At 39.4% G+C, this 19,063-nt stretch overlaps 1 pseudogene across 1 annotated transcript in view; it reads right to left on the reverse strand.

Moving 5' to 3' along the window:
- Positions 1–19,063, reverse strand: part of LOC117069948 — a 273,317-nt pseudogene that overhangs the window by 18,215 nt on the left and 236,039 nt on the right. Inside the window, exon 4 of the transcript XR_004431739.1 lies at positions 136–321. The product of XR_004431739.1 is annotated as a neuroligin-4, X-linked-like (transcript). The remainder of the gene's footprint in view (positions 1–135; positions 322–19,063) is intronic.

Consider the following 19,063-nt stretch of genomic DNA (forward strand, 5'->3'; position numbering starts at 1 on the left):
ATCTTTAAGGCATTTTCCGTAGCAATTTCCAGGGTGACTTCTAGCAACTTGGACATGCATTTCACATATGAACTCTGACTATTCATTTATTGGTTCAGGGCATTTGCCCACCCACCCCAGGGATACCATTATTACCTTCTGAGTAGTGGGACAGTGTCAACAGGCTGACACAGGAGGCCCCAGCCCCCGAGCCAAAGATGGTCACTCTCTTGGGGTCCCCGCCAAAGGCTCCCACATTCTCCTCAATCCACCGCAGTGCTTGAATCTGATCCAAGAGCCCATAGTTGCCTTTTGCTGCCTGGTCACCAGTACTTAAAAACCCTACAGAAGAACACAGAACATTTTTGTTGGTCAAAAAAAAAAAAAAAAAATGCATACATATCCCCACTATTTGAAAGGTTATCTCATAGCTTGTCTTCTTCATTCTCTCTCTCCACAACACTCACCCTCACAAATTAGAGGAAAAACTGGAGAAAAGGTTTTGTGGCAGAAATAATTACACAGATAATAGTTATTGTTCAGGTTGACATTATGATACTGTGTCATCTTTAGGTATGTATGGCTAATGTAGAAGGCAAAATGAATGCAAAATATTAGGGAAATTGCAGGAAATTGGAGAAAAAAATGGAGAAAAATTTTTGTGGCAGCAATAATTACATAAGCAATTTTTTTTAGGTTGACATTATGATAATATGTCATCTTTGAGTTTATATGTGGCTAATACAAGACAAAATGAATCTAAAATAATAATAACATGAAGCAATCCCAGAAGTCATTGTAAATTTTACTATGTTCAAGGTACCATTTCTGTGCACATTTAAATAAAACAACAACAACAACAACAATAACCGACTCCTACAATAAATTACGTACTCAATATCCCTTGAAATGAGTTAATGACATGGATCTTCGAAAAAAAGTATATGTTTAAGGGACAAATATTATTGTTGAGTATTTGGGGAAGGCTTTTGTTGTTGTTGTTGTTGTTATTGTTGTTTTACCAATTTCATGTCCTTAGATGAGCCTTTCTCCTGAGCAAAGTTTGATGCCTTTTATGAACAACAATGTCACATAAGGGAAGGGCTTGTTTGTATGATGACCAACTGCTTTAAGCCCTAAAATAACATAAATCCAAACCAACTCCTTAAAAGCATATTCCTAACCAAAATTGACAGCAGTCCAATGAGGCACTGAATGTTGGCTTCTACTTTTAAAACAAAAAGAGTAGACGGTGAGGCTGAATACCTGTAGAATTAACTAGCTTTTCTTGCATTAGGTTTTCCATTAGGTTGTTCTTGCATTAGAACAACTGCGGGAAAATGCTCTGAGCTGGAAAGCAGGCAATGGCCAGGCCTAAAGAAAGTCACAGGATTTTTTTTTTGTACGATGACAATAAATTCCAAGCCTGAATCGGGAGTCACTATTGCCTGCAACTTTCAAAGAGAGGCAGCATTGCAACTGTGAGGTTGGATACTTAAAACACATCCTACCAATATGATTTCTTTAAAGTTCAGAGAAACTTGATGTGAGATTAGCTATGATTAGTGGGTACCGTCAGACATTACCCAAGCCCCCCACCATTTAATTAGTGAATACTAATAAGTGCTTCATGCCAAAAATGTTCTGCAACACCTGTCACCATCACTAAATCTTTGACTCAGTTTGTTTATAAACAGCATCGGGCTCTGCTTGGAAGAAAAAAATCGTTTCATTCAGGGTACATGTTACAATGATGAATAATGCCTGTGTGGGTGCCCTATAATACTACAGGGCCATGCATTCTTCCCCTATTAAAGAGAGAGGTAATTAATTCTTAAGGCATGAGTAATTTTTTAACAGAATGATTCTGTCTTCAGCACATCTTTTCTTAACTCACTGTTTTCTCTTTCTCAATTCTACAGAATGATCTATGGCCTTATTTCATTTCTGCAGAGGATCACGAAGAATTTCAACATACAGTGAATCACTGGCCTTTCTTCCACCACAACCCCTTCCTCCCAAGCAAAACAAGCATGTTGTAACCTTTCCAACAATAGGCCATGAATATCCCTTGCATTCAAAAATCTTAGTTCTTCAAACAGAATCGTACTGGATGAATTGATCTTTGACGTTCAGAATTTCTTCTATATATTCTATAAGCTGACAGTGAAATGGAAATGCTTGCATCTCTGAAGTTTAACAAATGAATGTGATGTTTTGAAGCTGGTGTTTCCATAGTTTCTGCATTGGAATTTTCATTTACCACAACATCCAGGGATTATGATTTTTCTTTTTAAATTTAAACTATCAACAAGTGGGAGTACCTGTTTCAGGGACAGAATGAATAAAACTATTTTATGCTTTTTACAAGAGTATACTCCTTTCAACTTGACACCACCTTTGCAAAATGTGCAACTGTGAGAAAATTATAACAGTGAAAGAGATCTGACCTAACCAACACCATCGTGCCTTTCACCAGCTTACTACATATGATCATTGCTGAGCATAGACCAAGTTAACTTTGGTATAAATTGAACTTATAGTTCAAATGATCATAGCCCTTCTTAAACTAAACCACCTTTGTAAAACTAATGAAAGTTCAGCAGGCTAGAAAAATAAGAGGGGTGTAAATTCTGCTAAGATATTGGCTTAGTTAAATGATTACCAGCCATTATTCTGATAGGTGAAGCCAGATGGACATCCTGGGTCGAGTGCGGACTTGGAGAACTTTTCTATCTTAAAACGGAATTGTAAAACACACCAGTAAACACTGTGTAGCTAGGTTTGTAAAATGCACCAATCAGTACACTGTAGTTAGTAAGTAGATTGTAAAATACTCCAATCAGTAATCTGTACAAACACACCAATCAGCAATCTGTAGCTAACAAGAGGATTGTAAAGTGCACCAAATGGCACTCTGTGAAATGCACAAATCTGCGCTCTGTAAAATGCACCAAACAGCAGGAACTTAAAAGTATTCAATCACAAGGAGGATTGCAAAAAGGGCATTCTGATAAGACAGACACAGAACATGGGATGGGACAAATAAGAAAATAAAAGTTGGCCAACTCAGCCAGCAGCAGCAATGCACTAGGATCCCCTTCCATTCTGTAGAAGCTTTACTCTTTCACTCTTTACACAAATCTTGTTTTTGCTTATACAATAAATCTTGCTGTTGCTCATCCTTTGGGTTCATGTCACCTTTAAGAGCTGCAACACTCATGGTGAAGGTTTGTGGCTTCATTCTTGAAGTCAGCGAGACCACCAACCCACTCACAGGAACCAACTCTGGGCATATCTAGGGGCTCGCCCAGGGTATTGAAATGTGGTATCATTGGACCCCTTTTGCTTCTATTCTATCCTATTTTTTCATAGAATTTGGGGACTAAATACCGGGCACCTGTCAACCAGTTAAAAGCCACTAGTGCAACTGCTGGACCAAAGACACAGGTGTCAGGTTTTTCTGGGAAAGGGCTCTCTAACAACCCCCAAACCTTGGAATTGGAGCCTTGGTTTGCCTGGAACCAGCTTCCACTTTTCCTCCATCTGGGCTGAGCCAAGAGTTGACAGGGAGGAAAGTCATTCAGCTTCAGGGTCTTGCCAATAAGTTAGTTGACCCTGCAGCCATAAGCAGAACTCTCCAAGTTATGATGCCCAAGTGAGACTCACCCATCTATCCTATCTATCCTGACCCTAGTCTCCTGGGTCCTAACTCCTGTAAGACAAACCTTCCTCCTGCCTCTCTTCTGTGATGGCAGCACTGTTTCTAAAAAACACTCCCTGTCTCTGGTGATCTTCTAATTTCTCCTGCAAATGATTTCTAGTATGAATTTTGGGATTCTGTTCCTTCTTTAGGCACCCAGGCTCACCTATCAGAAAGACATAATTTTCACCTGAAGCTGTGTTGGGAGGACTATCTGGAATTTTAGCATCCCTCCTCAGACTAGTAGACCTAACAAAGACAATTCCTGAAGCTAGAAATTATATCCTTCCTATTCATATGATGAGTTGTGAGGATAAAAGGCATCACTCTTCCAAACCTGGAGATCTCTTCCCTCCTTCAGAGTATGGCCCACCACTCCATTTTGAGGCATATCATCTTTATAGGACAAGGATAAGGTCCCAATAGTAAGAATATAATGCTTAGAACTCTAACAGATTTTCAATAGTGCATTGGTAAAGGTCACTAAATCTGATTTTTCTCAGTGCTATTTGTGGTCTAAGAAAAAAGGCAAGGGTGCAAATTTTCAAGAATGTGTTGGTAAGGAAAACTAAATCTGACCTTCATCTGTCTTCCTTGTGGTCTAGGAGGAAAACTAGTGTTTCTGCTGTTGCTTTGGTGAGCGCAGCTATTCTGAACATCAGAGTCCAGGGACTGTTGCAAGTTCTTGGGCAAGGAAAAAAAAGCAAACTGAAACTACATTTTTTTTTTTTTTCAGATGTGAATCACTCAGGCATCAACAAGTTCAACCTTGCAATGCATCCTAAGCCATTGGGGACAATTTGATCTGCAAACCCTGAAAAAGAAGTAGCTTATTTTTTTTTCTGCACTATGGCTTGGCCTCAATATTCTCTCTCTGATGGGGAAAAATGCCCACCTGAGGGAAGTATAAATTAGAATACTATCCTGAAGTTTGCCCTTTTCTGAAAGAGGGAAGGCAAATGGAGTGCAATATCTTATGTCCAAGCTTTATTTTCATTGAAGGATAATCCACAACAGTGAAAGCTTGAAATTTGCATTCCACAGGAGGACTTCTCAGCTTACCTTCATATCCTACCATCTGTGCAGCTCTCTTTCCTATCAATAATAAGTTTCCTCTAATCTCCCCCACCCAGAAGGGGAATAAGCAAAGAAATCTCCAAGGGACCATAAACACCCCCGGGCTATCAGCTATGTCCCCTTCAAGCTGTAGGGTGAGGGGAATTTGACCCAACACAAGTACATGTCTGCTTCCCACTCTCCAATTTAAAGCAGATCAAGGTAGACCTTGGGAATTTCTCAGATAACCCTAATAGGTAAATATATGTCCTACAGAGACATCTTAGGGCAAACCTTTGACATCACTTGGAAAGATATCACGCTATTGTTAGATCAAACCCTGGCCTTTAATGTAAAGAGTACAGCTTTAGCTGCAGCCCGAGAGTCTGGAGAAACTTAATATCTTAGTCAAGTAAATGATAGAATGACAGGTGAAGCAAGCGACTAATTCCCTACTGGTCAGAAGCCATATCCCGTATGGATCCCCACTGGGATCTAGACTCAGATCATGGGAATGGAAGTCGCAAACATCTGTCGACCTGTGTTCTAGAAGGACTAAGGAGAATTTGGAAAAAGACCAAGAATTAACTGATGTACACCATAACTCAGGGAAAAGAAAAAATTTCTACTGCTTCCTTGAGCAGCTACAACAGGCCTTAAGAAATACATTTACCTGTCACCCAACTCCCTTGAGGGTCAATTAATCCTAAAACATAAGTTTATTACCAAATCAGCTGCAGATATCAGGAGAAAGCTCCAAAAGTGAGCACTAGGGCCTGAACAAAATCTGGAGGCATTATTAAACCTGGCAACCTTGGTGTTCTATAATAGGGAACAAGAGGAACAGTCCCAAAAGGAAAAGTGAGATCAGAGAAAGGCCACAGCTTTAGTCATGGCCCTCAGACAAACAAACCTTGGTGGTTCAGAGAGGACAGAAAATGGAACAGGTAAGTCACCTGGTAGGGCTTATTACTAGTGTGATTTGCAAGGGCACCTTAAAAAGGATTGTCCAATAAGAAATAAACCACCCCACTGACCATGTCTGCTATGCTGAGGCAACCATTTGAAGACACACTGTCCCAGAGGACAAAGGTTCTTGGGGTCAGCATTCCCCAACCAGATGATCCAAGAGCAGGATCAAGGGTGCCTGTGGAAAGTGCCAGCTCATTTATCACCCTCACTGAGCCCAGGATACATGTAACCATTGAGGACCAGCAGATTGACTTCCTCTTGGACACTGGTGTGGCCTTCTCAGTGTTAATCTCCTGCCCCATATGGTTGTCCTGAAGGTCTGTTACCATGCAAGGAATGCTAGGACAGACTGTAACCAGGTATTTCTCCCACATCCTCAATTGTAACTGGGAGACTGCTTTTTTCACATGCTTTCCTTGTTATGACTCAAAGTCCAATACCCTTATTAGGGAGGTACATATTAGTCAAAGCTGCAGCTATTGTCTATATGAATATGAGGAACACGTGACCTATTTGTTGTCCCCTGCTTGAGGAGGGAATCAACCCTAAAGTTTGGGCACTGTAAGGACAATTCAGAAGGGCAAAAAATGTCAGCCCAGTCCAAATCAGGCTAAAAGACCTCACCATTTTTCCTTATGAAAGGCAATATCCCTTAAAGCCTGAAGCTCATAAACAATTACAGGATAATTGTTGGACATTTAAAAGCTCAAGGCTTAGTAAGAATATGCAGGAGCTCCTGCAATACTCCAATACTAGGAGTACAAAAACTAAGTGGTTAGTGAAGACTAGTGTAACATATTAGACTCATCAATGAGGCAGTAATTCCTCTATATCCAGGTGTACCCAACTCAAATACCTCTATACTCTCAAATACCAGAGGAAGAAGAATGGTTTACTGTTCTGGACCTCAAGGATGCCTTCTTCTCCATTCCCCTGCACTCTAACCCCCAGGTTCTCTTTAACTTTGAGGATCCCACAGACAACACATCCCAACTTACATGGATGGTCTTTCCTCAGGCATTTAGGGATAGCCATCATCTGTTTGGTCAGGCACTATCCCAAGATCTAGGTCACTTCTCAAGTCCAGGCACACTGGTCCTTCAGAATGTGGATGATTTACTTTTGGCTACCAGTTTGGAAGCCTCATGCCACCAGTCTACTCTAGATCTCTTAACTTTCTAGCTAATCAAGGGTAAAAGGCATCTCATCAAAGGCCAAGCTCTGCCTACAAGTCAAATATCCAGGCCTAATCTTAGCCAGAGGAACCCTCAGCAAAGAATGATTGCAGCCAATACTGGCTTATCCTTGTCCTAACATTAAAACAGTTGTGGGTATTCCTTAGGATCACCAGCTTTTGCCAAATATTGTACTTGGATACAGCGAGATGGCCAGGCCACTCTATACTTTAATCAAGGACTCCCAGAGAGCAAATACTTATCTAGTAGAATGGAAACCAGAGGCAGAAACAGCCTTCAAAACCTTAAAGCAGTCCCTAGTGCAAGTTCTAGCCTTAAGCCTTCCTACACAACAAAATTATCTTTACACATCACAGAAAGAGTGGGAAAAGCTCTTGGAGTCCTTACTCAGACTCATGGAGCCCACCCCCCAAACCCAGTGGCATACCTAAGTCAGGAAATTTATGTAGTTGCAGAAAGACTGGTCTCACTGTTAACGTGTAGTTGCAGCAGTGGCCATTTTAGTATCAGAGGCTATCAAAATAATACAAGGAAAAGTTCTCACTGTCTGGAGTACTCATATAAATGGCATACTACGTGCCAAAGAAAGTTTATGGCTATCAGATAACCACATGCTTAGATACTCCTTCCGACTGTGCTTCAAATACACACATGTGCAGCCCTCAACACTGCCACTTTTCTCCCATAGGATGGGGAATCAATCGAGCATGACTGCCAATGAATTGTTGCCCAGACTATGTCACCCAAGAGGATCTCTAAGAAGTCCCCTTAGCTAATCCTGACTTTAAATTAACACATAGAGCAAGGGAATTCACTTGTGGATAATGGGAGACAAAGGGGTAGGTTACGCCATAGTGATGTAACAGTACTTGAAAGTAAGCCTCTTCACCCAGGGACCAGTACCAGTTAACAGAAATACTGGCACTTTCCTGAGCCTTAGAAATGGGAAAAGAAAAAAAAAAATAAATGTGTATACATGTAGCAAATATGCTTATCTAATCCTACAAATCCATACTGCAATATGAAGAAAAAGGGAGTTCCTAACCTCTGGGGAACCCCCAGTAAATACCACAAGGAAATCATGGAGTTACTGCACATGGTGCAAAAATGGAGGTGGCAGTCTGGCACTGCCAAAACCATTAAAAAGATGAAGGAGAAAAGGTAGAAAGAAATTGTCAGGCAAATGCTGAGGTCAAAATTGCTGCCAGATGGAACCTCCCTTTAGAAGTACTTGTGGAAGGACCCTTGGTATGGAACAACCCTCTCAAAGAGATTAAGTCCCAGTATTCCCCCACTGAAACAGAAATGGGACTTTCATGGGGACACAGTTTTCTCCACTTGGAGTGGTTAATGACAGAAGACAGAAAGGTACTCATACCTGAAGCCAGCCAGTGGAAAATACTTAACAGCCTCCACCAAACATTCCATATGGTATTGAGAACACTCATCAAATGGCCAAATCCCCATTTATAGGACCAAATCTCCAGACCACCTGACAAGTAATAAAAGCCTGTGATTTATGCAAAGGAATAATAGCTTGGTCCATCGTAAGTCCCCTCTGGGAGAAGAAAAATAAGGCACTATCCCAGACAGGACTGGCAGTTAGAGTTCACCCATATGCCATAGTCAAAGGGATTCCAATACTTTTTGGTCTGTGCTGATACCTTTACAAATTGGATAGAAGCCTTCCCCTGCAAGACAGAGAAGGCTCAGAAAGTGTTTAAGTCCTAATTCATTAAATAATTCCTAGATTTGGGTTATCCCAAAGCTACCAAGAATACCCTAACAGGACATGCAATCCAGCATTTAAGCTCTTACATTTCCACCTTCACCTATTACATGAGCAATGAAAAAACCATACATGGTAACCACGAATACCGTCTTAACTTTCCAAGCCCCTTTATGCATCCAACATAACCTGTTGTCAGTCCTGCCTATGAGGCACATAGAATGTCATCCGTGTAATAATATTCTACAACTTCAACCACCAACTGATCATAGTAACTTCTGATTCACGCATACAGCACCATTCGAATTACTTGTCTGCTCCTCAGGGCCTCCAAAAATCATCACCTCCTAACCGCCTAACAGTCTGGGTTTTGTAATGGCAAACATTCTTCCTGTATGACCATTCACCCCTGAACCCCTTGCAGAAGTGTCCCCACCACTAATAAATGCCTTCTCATTCCCTCTTTCAATCACTCTTTTGAAAGTTCCTAGTAGATATAAAATGTTTTTTTTAAATTTTTATTTATTTATTTATTTATTTTTTATCCGGGAGGAAATTAGAATACAGTGAGCCACTCAGTTTGCTCCCAACACTCCTTTACAACCACTCACTGGAGCTATCTTGGCAAGTACTCTAGGAGTATGAGAAAATGAAAACAACAAAATCACAAACATTTTTAAAATGCACAACTAGTTCTGTCTACCCAGTCAAGGCGTATTCTTCTTATGTGGACCTTGAACCTATATCTGCCTCCCCACCTGGACAGGCATCTGGAACTTAGTCTTCCTAAATCCCAGTATTGACATTTCCCCAGGATATCAGACCCTATCAGTGCCCCTCAAAGCTCAAGTTTGTCAGCACAGGGCCATGCAACTAATCCCCTACTTATAGGATTAGGAATGGCCACTGCTATAGGAACTGGAATAGCCAGTTTATCTACTCCATTATCCTACTACCACACACTCTCAAAGGATTTCTCAGACAGTTTGTAAGAAATAACAAAACCTTTCCTTACACTGCAATCCCAAGTAGACTCCTTTGCAGCATGATTCTCCAAAACAGCTGACACCTAGATCTCCTCACTGCTAAGAAAGGAGGACTGTGCACCTACTTACAGGAAGTGTGTTGTTTTTACACTGATCAGTCAGGGATAGTATGAGATGCCAACCGATGTTTACAGGAAAAGGCTTTTGAAATCAGACAATGCCCCTCAAACTCTTATACCAGTATCTGAAGTTGGGTGGCATGGTTTCTCCCCTTTCTAGGTCCTGTGACAGGCATCTCGCTATTACTCGCAATTGGGCCCTGTATTTTTACCTACTTGTCAAATTGTTTCCTCCAGGACTGAGGCCATCAAGTTACAGATGGTCTTACAAATGGAATCTCAAAAGAGCTCAACTCACAACTTCTACTGAGGACACCTGAATTGATCTGGTGGCCCTTTGACTGGGCTAGAGAGTCCCCCTTTTGAAGCACATTACAACTGCAGGGCCCCTTCTTTGCCCCTACCCAGCAGGAATTAGGTAGATAAGTCATTGCCCAATGCCCAACAGCAGTTAGGGTGTCTGGTTTAGAGGGAAGATTGAGAGGGGAAGCCAGGTGGACTTCCTGGGTTGAGTGGAAACTTGGAGAACTTTTCTGTCTTACAAGAGGATTGTAAAATGCACCAATCAGCACTCTGTAGCTAGGACTGTAAAACAAACCAATCAGTGCTCTGTAGCTAGCAAAATTATAAAACGCACCAATCAGTGCTCTGTAAAATGCACCAATCAGCAGGATCCTAAAAGTAGCCAATCTCAGGGAGGATTGAAAAAAGGGCATTCTGATAGGCCAGAAACGGAATATGGGAGGGCACAAGTAAGGGAATAAAAGCTGGACACCCCAGCCAGCAATGGCAACCCACTTGAGTACCCTTCCATGCTGTAGAAGCTTTGTTCTTTTGAGTCACAGTAAATCTGCTGCTGCTCACTCTTGGGTCTGTACCACCTTTAAGAGCTGTAACACTCACCTTGACAGTCTGTGGATTCATTCTTGAAGTCAGTGACACTATGAACCCACCGGAAGGAACCAGCTCCAGACACAATTCCATAGGTGACAAGATCTGCAAATTCACCAATCACTAGAAGCTAAAATTGGCCCTTAAAAAACTTTTATTTTAGGTTTGGGGATACATTTGTAGGTTTATTATGTAGGTAAATTTCATGTCACAGGGTTTTGAGGTATAGGTTGTTATTCAAGTGATAAGAATAGTGCAGATTGACCTTTTGCGATGTCTTTTCATGCTTTCTTATTTGTGATAACTGATTGGTCCCACTGGGTCCAGTAACACCTCTGTGTCCCCACATAAAGGGTAACTTAGTAGTGTACCAGGGTTGTTTTCCACACCCCATCATTGCATCCCAACCAATCAGCAGCACTCATTCCCTAGCCCCTAACTTCCAAATTATCCTTGAAAAACTCAATCCTCCAAATTTTGGGGAAGGTTGATTTAGGTAATAATAAAACTCCAATTTGTATTATGCCAGCTCTGTAGGAATTAAACTCTTTATTGCAATTCTTCTATCTTGATTAATCAGCTCTATCTGTGTAGTAAAGATGCATCTGTTGGGTGGTTATAGTGTTCTGAGTCCATGTTTTCTATAAATCAGACTTAAGAAGCATGTGGGATTACTGTCATGGAATTCTATGAGCTCAGAAAGTTACTGTTTGAGGAAAAAAATGACCTGTTTTCACAAGGTATCTGATCTGTTACAATCAGATCTCACTCTAAATCTGTCTTTTTCTTTTATACATCAGCACCTGACCAGTTTTTCCTATCAAAAACACTGGAGGAGAGGAAAAGACAGCACACTATAGTTATCTGGTGTGATGGAGCAGGAAGAGGGAGGGACGGAGGGAGGGAGGGAGGGAGGGAGGAAGGAAGAAAATTTTCCTTGCAAAGGTATCTTCTTAAGTGCAATTAGAGAGTGATCTTAAAAATATCCTAATGGTGTGATTTTTTGAAAATTTTTAGATACCCGAAACCCAGGCAATTTTTGGAACAACTTAAAATTAATATTTTAGGAATCCTACACACCTAAATTACTGGGTTTTGCCTCCTGATTGTACAAGCAAAATGATGGTAGCTCATCAACTTGGAAGGAGCCATACACAATAACAAAGATGAGTTATCTTCTTGAGAACTCAGCTCTGAGGTAGATCATTTAACTTTAAATACATATTCCAGGTGAATGAACAACAACAACAAAAAAAAACCCTTGATTGTCTAACACCACAGATGCACAACAAATGACTCCTTTCACTGACAGATCCTTTAGGCTCCATACTCTAAGCATTTTAGCTGATGAAAATTTTGCTTTTAACTTTTACTCTCCCTAAAATAAGCTTGTTTAAATCAGCAACCTCTCCTCTACCAAATGAACAACAGAAGAAAGATGCAAAAGAGACCATGTCGAATTAATGCATGTTAATGGCTGTGTTGATGCTGAGTTTCATCCAGGGCTCTGGAAGGAATGACAATAACAAAAATACAAACCCATGAAATATCAATACATATTTTCGGTGATATGATTTGCCTGTGTCCCCACCTAAATCTCATCTGATTTGTACCTCCCATAGTGGTAGGGACCTGCCAGAAGTAACTTAAGCTTGGGTGTGGGTTTTTCCCATGCTATTTTCATAGTCAAGATTTGATGGTTTTACAAAGGGCAGTTTCCCTGCACATGCTCTCTTGCCTGCCACCATGTAAGTCATGACTTTGCTCCTCCTTTATCTTCTGCCATGATTGTTAGGCCTCCCCAGTGATGTTAAACTGTGAGTCCATTAAACTTCTTTTTCTAAATAAATCACCCAGTCTCAGGTATGTCTTTATTAGCAACATGAGAACAGACTAATACATTCAGTTAGTGTGGTTATTTAAAAACACGTTTCATGGAAAAGGTGCTGTAAAACAGGAATCACAGTTTTTCCTTCTGCATGTTGACTGAACTGAATATCATATAAACATGAGTATTCCTAATTGGGTTTAATGTTGTTGTTAAAATAGAAAAGTTTCCACTTTTTATTACAGATAATAATGTAGATGTTTCCTTTCCTTTTGAATTATATCACAGGGCTTAGGAGAATAATTGCAGATCTTTTGTATCTCCATGTCTTGAAAGTCAATAATAAGGAAACATGTGGGGTCAGATATTGTTGGCCTTTTCATTAACAAAAGACACAATTATATAACATTAAAGCTATAATCCACTTTCTTTTAGAAGATCATTCCTTGCATAAACACAGTAGGCACTTTTTGGAGACAAGTAACAAGAAGATAATTACGTGAACAGAGAAGTTAAATATCTTTCACCTTTTCTGTGTGTGTCATTCACTTATAGATGGTGCACATACACAATATGCATATATCACAATATATTTGTATATATATGTATGAATGTATATGTACACAGAAATACATACGTGCACCTTTAAACTAAAAAGTGATACCAAACAGGAAATGTTTAAATAAACATTTTTCAATGAGAACAAAGAGAATTTGTTTTAGGTTACACAACTGTGGTCAAAAAGAAATCTGGTGAGAATGAAGGCAGAGGTATAAAAAACAAAAATCAGTCAAATAGATGAAAAACTCGTATTTGATGCTTACAGGAAGTCATTCATAGTGCATTTATTAAAAGGTGAGTCTTCAGTTTTCTGATTTAAATTGTATAGGATTTAACACAGGAGCACATACATGTACTGGATATGCTGGATGGGAGGGAAGGTGACGTCCTACACTCAAATTCTGTAGCTTTAATAGGTAGGGCTGGTTTAAACTCAGTGCCTTTGATATTTAGTTTCTACTTTACTTAAAAATTGAATGAGTACTAGCAGACTATTCTCCTATTGTATCATGTTATCATATCATTATTGCACAGGGTCAAAGTTTATTTCCAAAGTCAGTAGAGAAAATCTAAGACAATTGTAACAGACGTATTTATATCACAGATTTCCAAACTCTGAGGCCCCTGAACTCCTATTGAGATTCCTTACATCATTTTCATAAAGTAGGTTATATCCCAACACATGTATCTAGAATGAAGTTGCATAGGCTTTTTTAAGTGCTTTAGTTTAAATTATGTGAAATTTAAAAAAAAAAATGAAATGGATATTTTCTGAGCAAAATATAAAATACTAAATATTTTGTTTAATAAACAATAAAATATCAAAATTTGAAGATAATTGATACATAACTTTCATGGAAATGAAAATTTGAGGATGTCCTGGCTGGAAACAATTTCCTTGAGTCAACTTTGAGTCATTTCTTTTCTCTCTCTCTCTTTTTTTTTTTTTTTTTTTTTTGAGATAGGGTCTCTCACTCTGCTGTCCAGGTTGGAATGCAGTGGCATCATCTCAGCTCACTGTAGCCTCCATCTGCCAGATTCAAGTGATTATCTTGCCTCAGCCTCCCAAGCAGCTGGGATTATAGTCCCATGCCACCATGACTGACTAATTTTTGCATTTTTAGTAAAGATTTGGTTTTCGAACTCCTGAGCTCAAGTGATCTGCTGGGATTATAGGCATGAGTCATCACACCCAGACAACTTTGAGTCTTTTTAACTGAACAGTTTCTCCTTGAATACATCTCCAGATTTGCCGCTGACTCTCGTTCAACTGGCAGTCACATCCTTTGGGTTTTATTTTTCAAAGACCTTATACATTTTGCTCCTCCCTGGGTCTGCATCCTAGTGCCTGAGATGAGAACCACAGGACCTAACCACTTGAGTGTTATGCCCTTTCAGCTTCCTCTGAATTTCTGCATAATCAAAATAATCTTGATAATCTCCAGTGTAAGAGGATAAGTAAAATCTAGGAAAATTAAAATTGGAAACTTCTGACCTGTAAGTCCTAATTCTTTGAATGGTTTGTATGAAAATCTTTATTCTGATGCATAAAAAAATCATACAAAGCCTCTACAATTCACATGGATTGTAATTAAAACAAACAAACAAAAATAGCAGCAAGCTCAGTGTTCACAAATCAGAGACTTGAATGGATTCTCTTGGCTGCATCCATGTTATGGAATGCTGTTTGTTTGCATGAAGTGTTAAGTAGTATTTACATGCATGGAGACAGGAGCACATCTATGGTGTCTCAACAAAAATAGTAGGATGCCTGTAATCCCAGCTACTCAGGAGGTGTTGAGGCAGGATAATTGCTTGAACCTGGGTGGCAGAGGTTGCCATGAGCCAAGATCACGTCACTGCTCTAGCCTTGGTGACAGAGTGAGGCTCCACCTGAAAAGAAAACAGTGGGCTTCTAAATACCTTTTATTGTATTTTATTATATTTTTCAGGGTGTCTTCTTTTTTTTCTTTTCTTTTTTTTTTTCTTTTTTGCCACAGAGCCTCAGTCTCTTGACCATGTTGGAGTGCAGTGGCACAGTCTTGGGTCACTACAAGGACCACCTCCAGGATTCAAGTAATTCTCCTGCCTCAGTCCCACATATAGCTGTGATTACAGGCATATGCCACCATGTGTGGGCTAATTTTTGTACATTTTGTTGAGACGTTGCCATGTTGTCCAGGTTGGTCTCACGCTTCTGACCTCAAGTCATCTTCCTGCCTCCGTCTCCTAAAGTTCTGAGATTACCAGATTACCAGCATGAGCCACTTTACGTGGCTAATTTATTTTATTAAAAAAATAAAATGTAGAAGAAATTCAAACAGTGGAGAGTGATTATCTCTAAGTAAGTGGTAATGGGAAATGTTCACATTTTATGGCTAATATCTGTTTACATTTTGTTCACAATTTATATCTCCTTTTTTATCAATCACATTAACTCACAGGGTAATGACTGTGTTGGACACAAAAATTCATTACTGGGAATCCAAGGGTTATTGTATTTGGGCCCATATGACTTTCTCTAGGGATGCCCTACATATGTTCTTGAGCCTGCAAATCCACCACAATACTTGCTAATTGCTTCCAGAATATGCCTTGAATTTTGATATGCTTGCCTTTTTATATGAAGTCCCCCATATCTAAGGTGCCCTCTGCAGCCTTTAATTGCCTTGAACACCTTGCCTGAACACACCTTCCTGTGTCTATGGCCATATAAAAAGCTACATGGCTAGCCCATGGACATAGCACCACTTGAAAGGTCAGTGTGACCTGAAGGTCAGGCTCTGCATCTTCCGCAGCAGTCACCTGCATAATCAGGTAGAACCTGGCCATGTCTTTCTACCAGTGTAGGCCCCTTTCAATAAATGTGCTGTGTGATTATCTGTATTCTCTAATCACAGTAAATGGCATTCAGTGAATTTCTGTTATAGAAGGTACCACATTACACAAAGGTCATTTGCTTGGTAATTTGCTGTCAAGATTATTGAATCAATGGATTCAGTCTGACATTTTGAGGTGGAATCTATTGTAAGTCCTCAAGCATGTGGTTTAAGATTTCAAAATCCCGCTTTCTGATATGTGAAAAAGAGTGGAAAATTACAGTAGTCCACCCATAGAAAGCTGAGGAACTCAACTAGACAATGCACAAGAAACAGCATTGTGCCTCGTGTGGAACATGTTCAAAAATGGTTGCCAAGGCAGGCAGTTCACCTGAGGTCAGGAGTTCAAGGTCTGCCTGGTCAACATGGTGAAAGCCCGTCTCTACTAAAAATACAAAAAATTATTTGGGTGTGGTCATGCATGCCTGTAACCCCAGCTACTCGGGGATCTGATGCATGAGAATCACTGGAAACTGGGAGTCAGAAATTGTAGTGAGCAGAGATTGTGCCACTGCAGTGTAGCCTAGGTGACAAGAGAAAAACTCTATCTCAAAAAACAAAATATAACTGCCTACAAGCCTGCTTCCATGAAGATCAGAAGCCATGCTCTTTAGTTTTGCTTCACTTGCACACATGAGGAACAAATAAATATCTTTCAAATATATTAAACGAGTCCAAAGGGGAAAAATCAACTGTCAGTCAAATTAGAGTCTGACTTTAAAATTTTGCAAATCATAAAGAGAGATTATATGTTCTCTGATAGTATTTTAAAGAATGAGCTAGATACCATTCATTTGTGAAAATTTTTGCATAAAGGGGGTATGTATTTATTCAGTCTGCTCAATGTTTACTCACTATGTGCTTAAAGTCAAAAGAGAAAGACAAGACAAAAAGAAATCACAGCTTTTACATATGCTATGAAATTTATGAAAAATTCCCATTCAACAAACATGTATGAAGTAGCCATAATCATCCATGCAACATGCTAAACGTGGGGAAAAATAGTGCCACAGTTGAGTGCATTTCCATACAAACTTTGAAAAGTTACAGAAATGTGTTTTCTTCATTTATATTTCCATTTGTTTTTAATGAGAGTATTTTAAAACATTTGAATTGAAAGTAATATTTTTCATCAACAAAATATGGAGATAAAACACATTTAAAGGGCACTGTAAAATACATATAAGAAAATGACTTTTACAATATTATATTAGATTAACATTCATGTTAAATGAATGAAATACTAGATAAAATATCACACATATGTTAGATAAATTAGAAGTTAGTTGTAATCATGTACAGTAGCAAAGTAAATATGACAGCATATAAAAGAGCTAAAATTCCAGTGGAATGTTTAGTTTCATTAATAGAAAGGTTATTGAAGAAGACAGACAATATTTTCTAGAATTAAGAAAGGGCAGGCTGGGCGCGGTGGCTCAAGACTGTAATCCTAGCACTTTGGGAGGCCAAGGCGGGCGGATCACGAGGTCAGGAGATCGAGACCATCCTGGCTAACACGGTGCAACCCCTTCTCTACTAAAAATACAAAAAAAACTAGCCGGGTGAGGTGGTGGGCGTCTGTAGTCCCAGCTACTCGGGAGGCTGAGGCAGGAGAATGGTGTAAACCCGGGAGGCGGAACTTGCAGTGAGCCGAGATCCAGTCACTGCACTCCAGCCTGGGCGACAGAGTGTCCGTCTCAAAAAAAAAAAAAAAAAAAAAAAAGAGGGCAAATTATGCATATATTGTACTTTAAGCTCTACACTACAATTGTCCTGCTGACTTGCTGCTTTAACCATACTCTGTCTCTTTAAGTTCTTACTTATTTCTACTATTTTTATACATTGTATCATTAAGGTTTTGTAAAGTCTTTGCCATTTTTCTTTTTGAATATGGCTACCTCATAACACTCATCTTCCTGTTATCCTCAGCCACTACCTGGGGTGCCTTTTCTAAACCAGAAGACAGCAACTTTTCTTACAAGATGTGAAATGTTGGCTTAATTTTGAGGCTTTCTCAGAGAAATTAGTGCAATTCTAAGTGCAATAAGTGCAATTTGGTTTTCACTAAGCAGGAGGGATGTTTGATTTCAGAGCAATTACAGAGTCCCATTATACCTCTTACTGTACTAAAGCTTATTGCTATAATTGCCAAGCATTTGTGATTTTTGATAACTCTGTCTCAGTGTTCCATGGACGTCTTTATTTACCGAGAGATTTAAATATCTCGGGCTAAGATATCTCTCTAAGAATTAATGTACAAAAGCAAAAACATGAAATGGATCATATACGAGAGCAGCTATGGTCAAACTTAGTGTTGTTCTGAAAAGTAGATTTTAAGCAACTATCACCGTAACAATTCTTCACTTTACCTCAGTTTTCCAACTTTAATCTCACACAATTTTATAGGCTCCACATACAAACTTTTGTAGGCTTCAACAAAGCAATTCTCCAGGGTAATATATATATATAGTTGGTTTGTTGAATACATATACATATGTATACATGTATACATATATATTATTTTTAAAACACTGCATCATGCATTACATGGGGGCTATATATGGTCCATTAGATTTTGGTCATGACTCCTATGTTTTATAAAATATAATTAACCTTATATTATCCCCCAAGGAAAAAGAATGATGATTAAGAGTTGAAGTTAATTCTTGGGAAAAAAAAAGCACACTTTTGTTGTTGTTGTTGTTTGTTTTTGTGTGTTTTTTGTTTGTTTGATTGATTTTTAAGACGGAGTCTCGCACTATCGCCCAGGCTGGAGTGCAGTGGGACGATCTCAACTCACTGCATCTCCACCTCCTGGGCTCTCAGCATTCTCCTGCCTCAGTTTCCTGATTTGCTGGCATTACAGGTGCCCGCCACCATGCCCAGCTATTTTTTTTTTTTTTTTTTTTGTATTTTTAGTACAGACGGGGTTTCACCATGTTAGTCTCAGGATGGTCTTGATCTCCTGATCTCATGATCTGCTGACCTTGGCCTCCCAAAGAGTTGGGATTACAGGCATGAGCCACCGTGTCCAGCCACAGGTTTCAATATAACAAAGCAACATTGAGATAAAATATTTAGCAGGCATTTGAGATTATTCCCTGGGTTCATTTAACAGGCCTTCATGAATGCTTAAAGTACGTTAAGCATGTTTTATCCTTAGT

This window comes from Trachypithecus francoisi, unplaced genomic scaffold (genome assembly GCF_009764315.1).
Source record: "Trachypithecus francoisi isolate TF-2019V2 unplaced genomic scaffold, Tfra_2.0 Contig00157, whole genome shotgun sequence".
In the NCBI taxonomy this organism is placed as follows: domain Eukaryota; kingdom Metazoa; phylum Chordata; class Mammalia; order Primates; family Cercopithecidae; genus Trachypithecus; species Trachypithecus francoisi.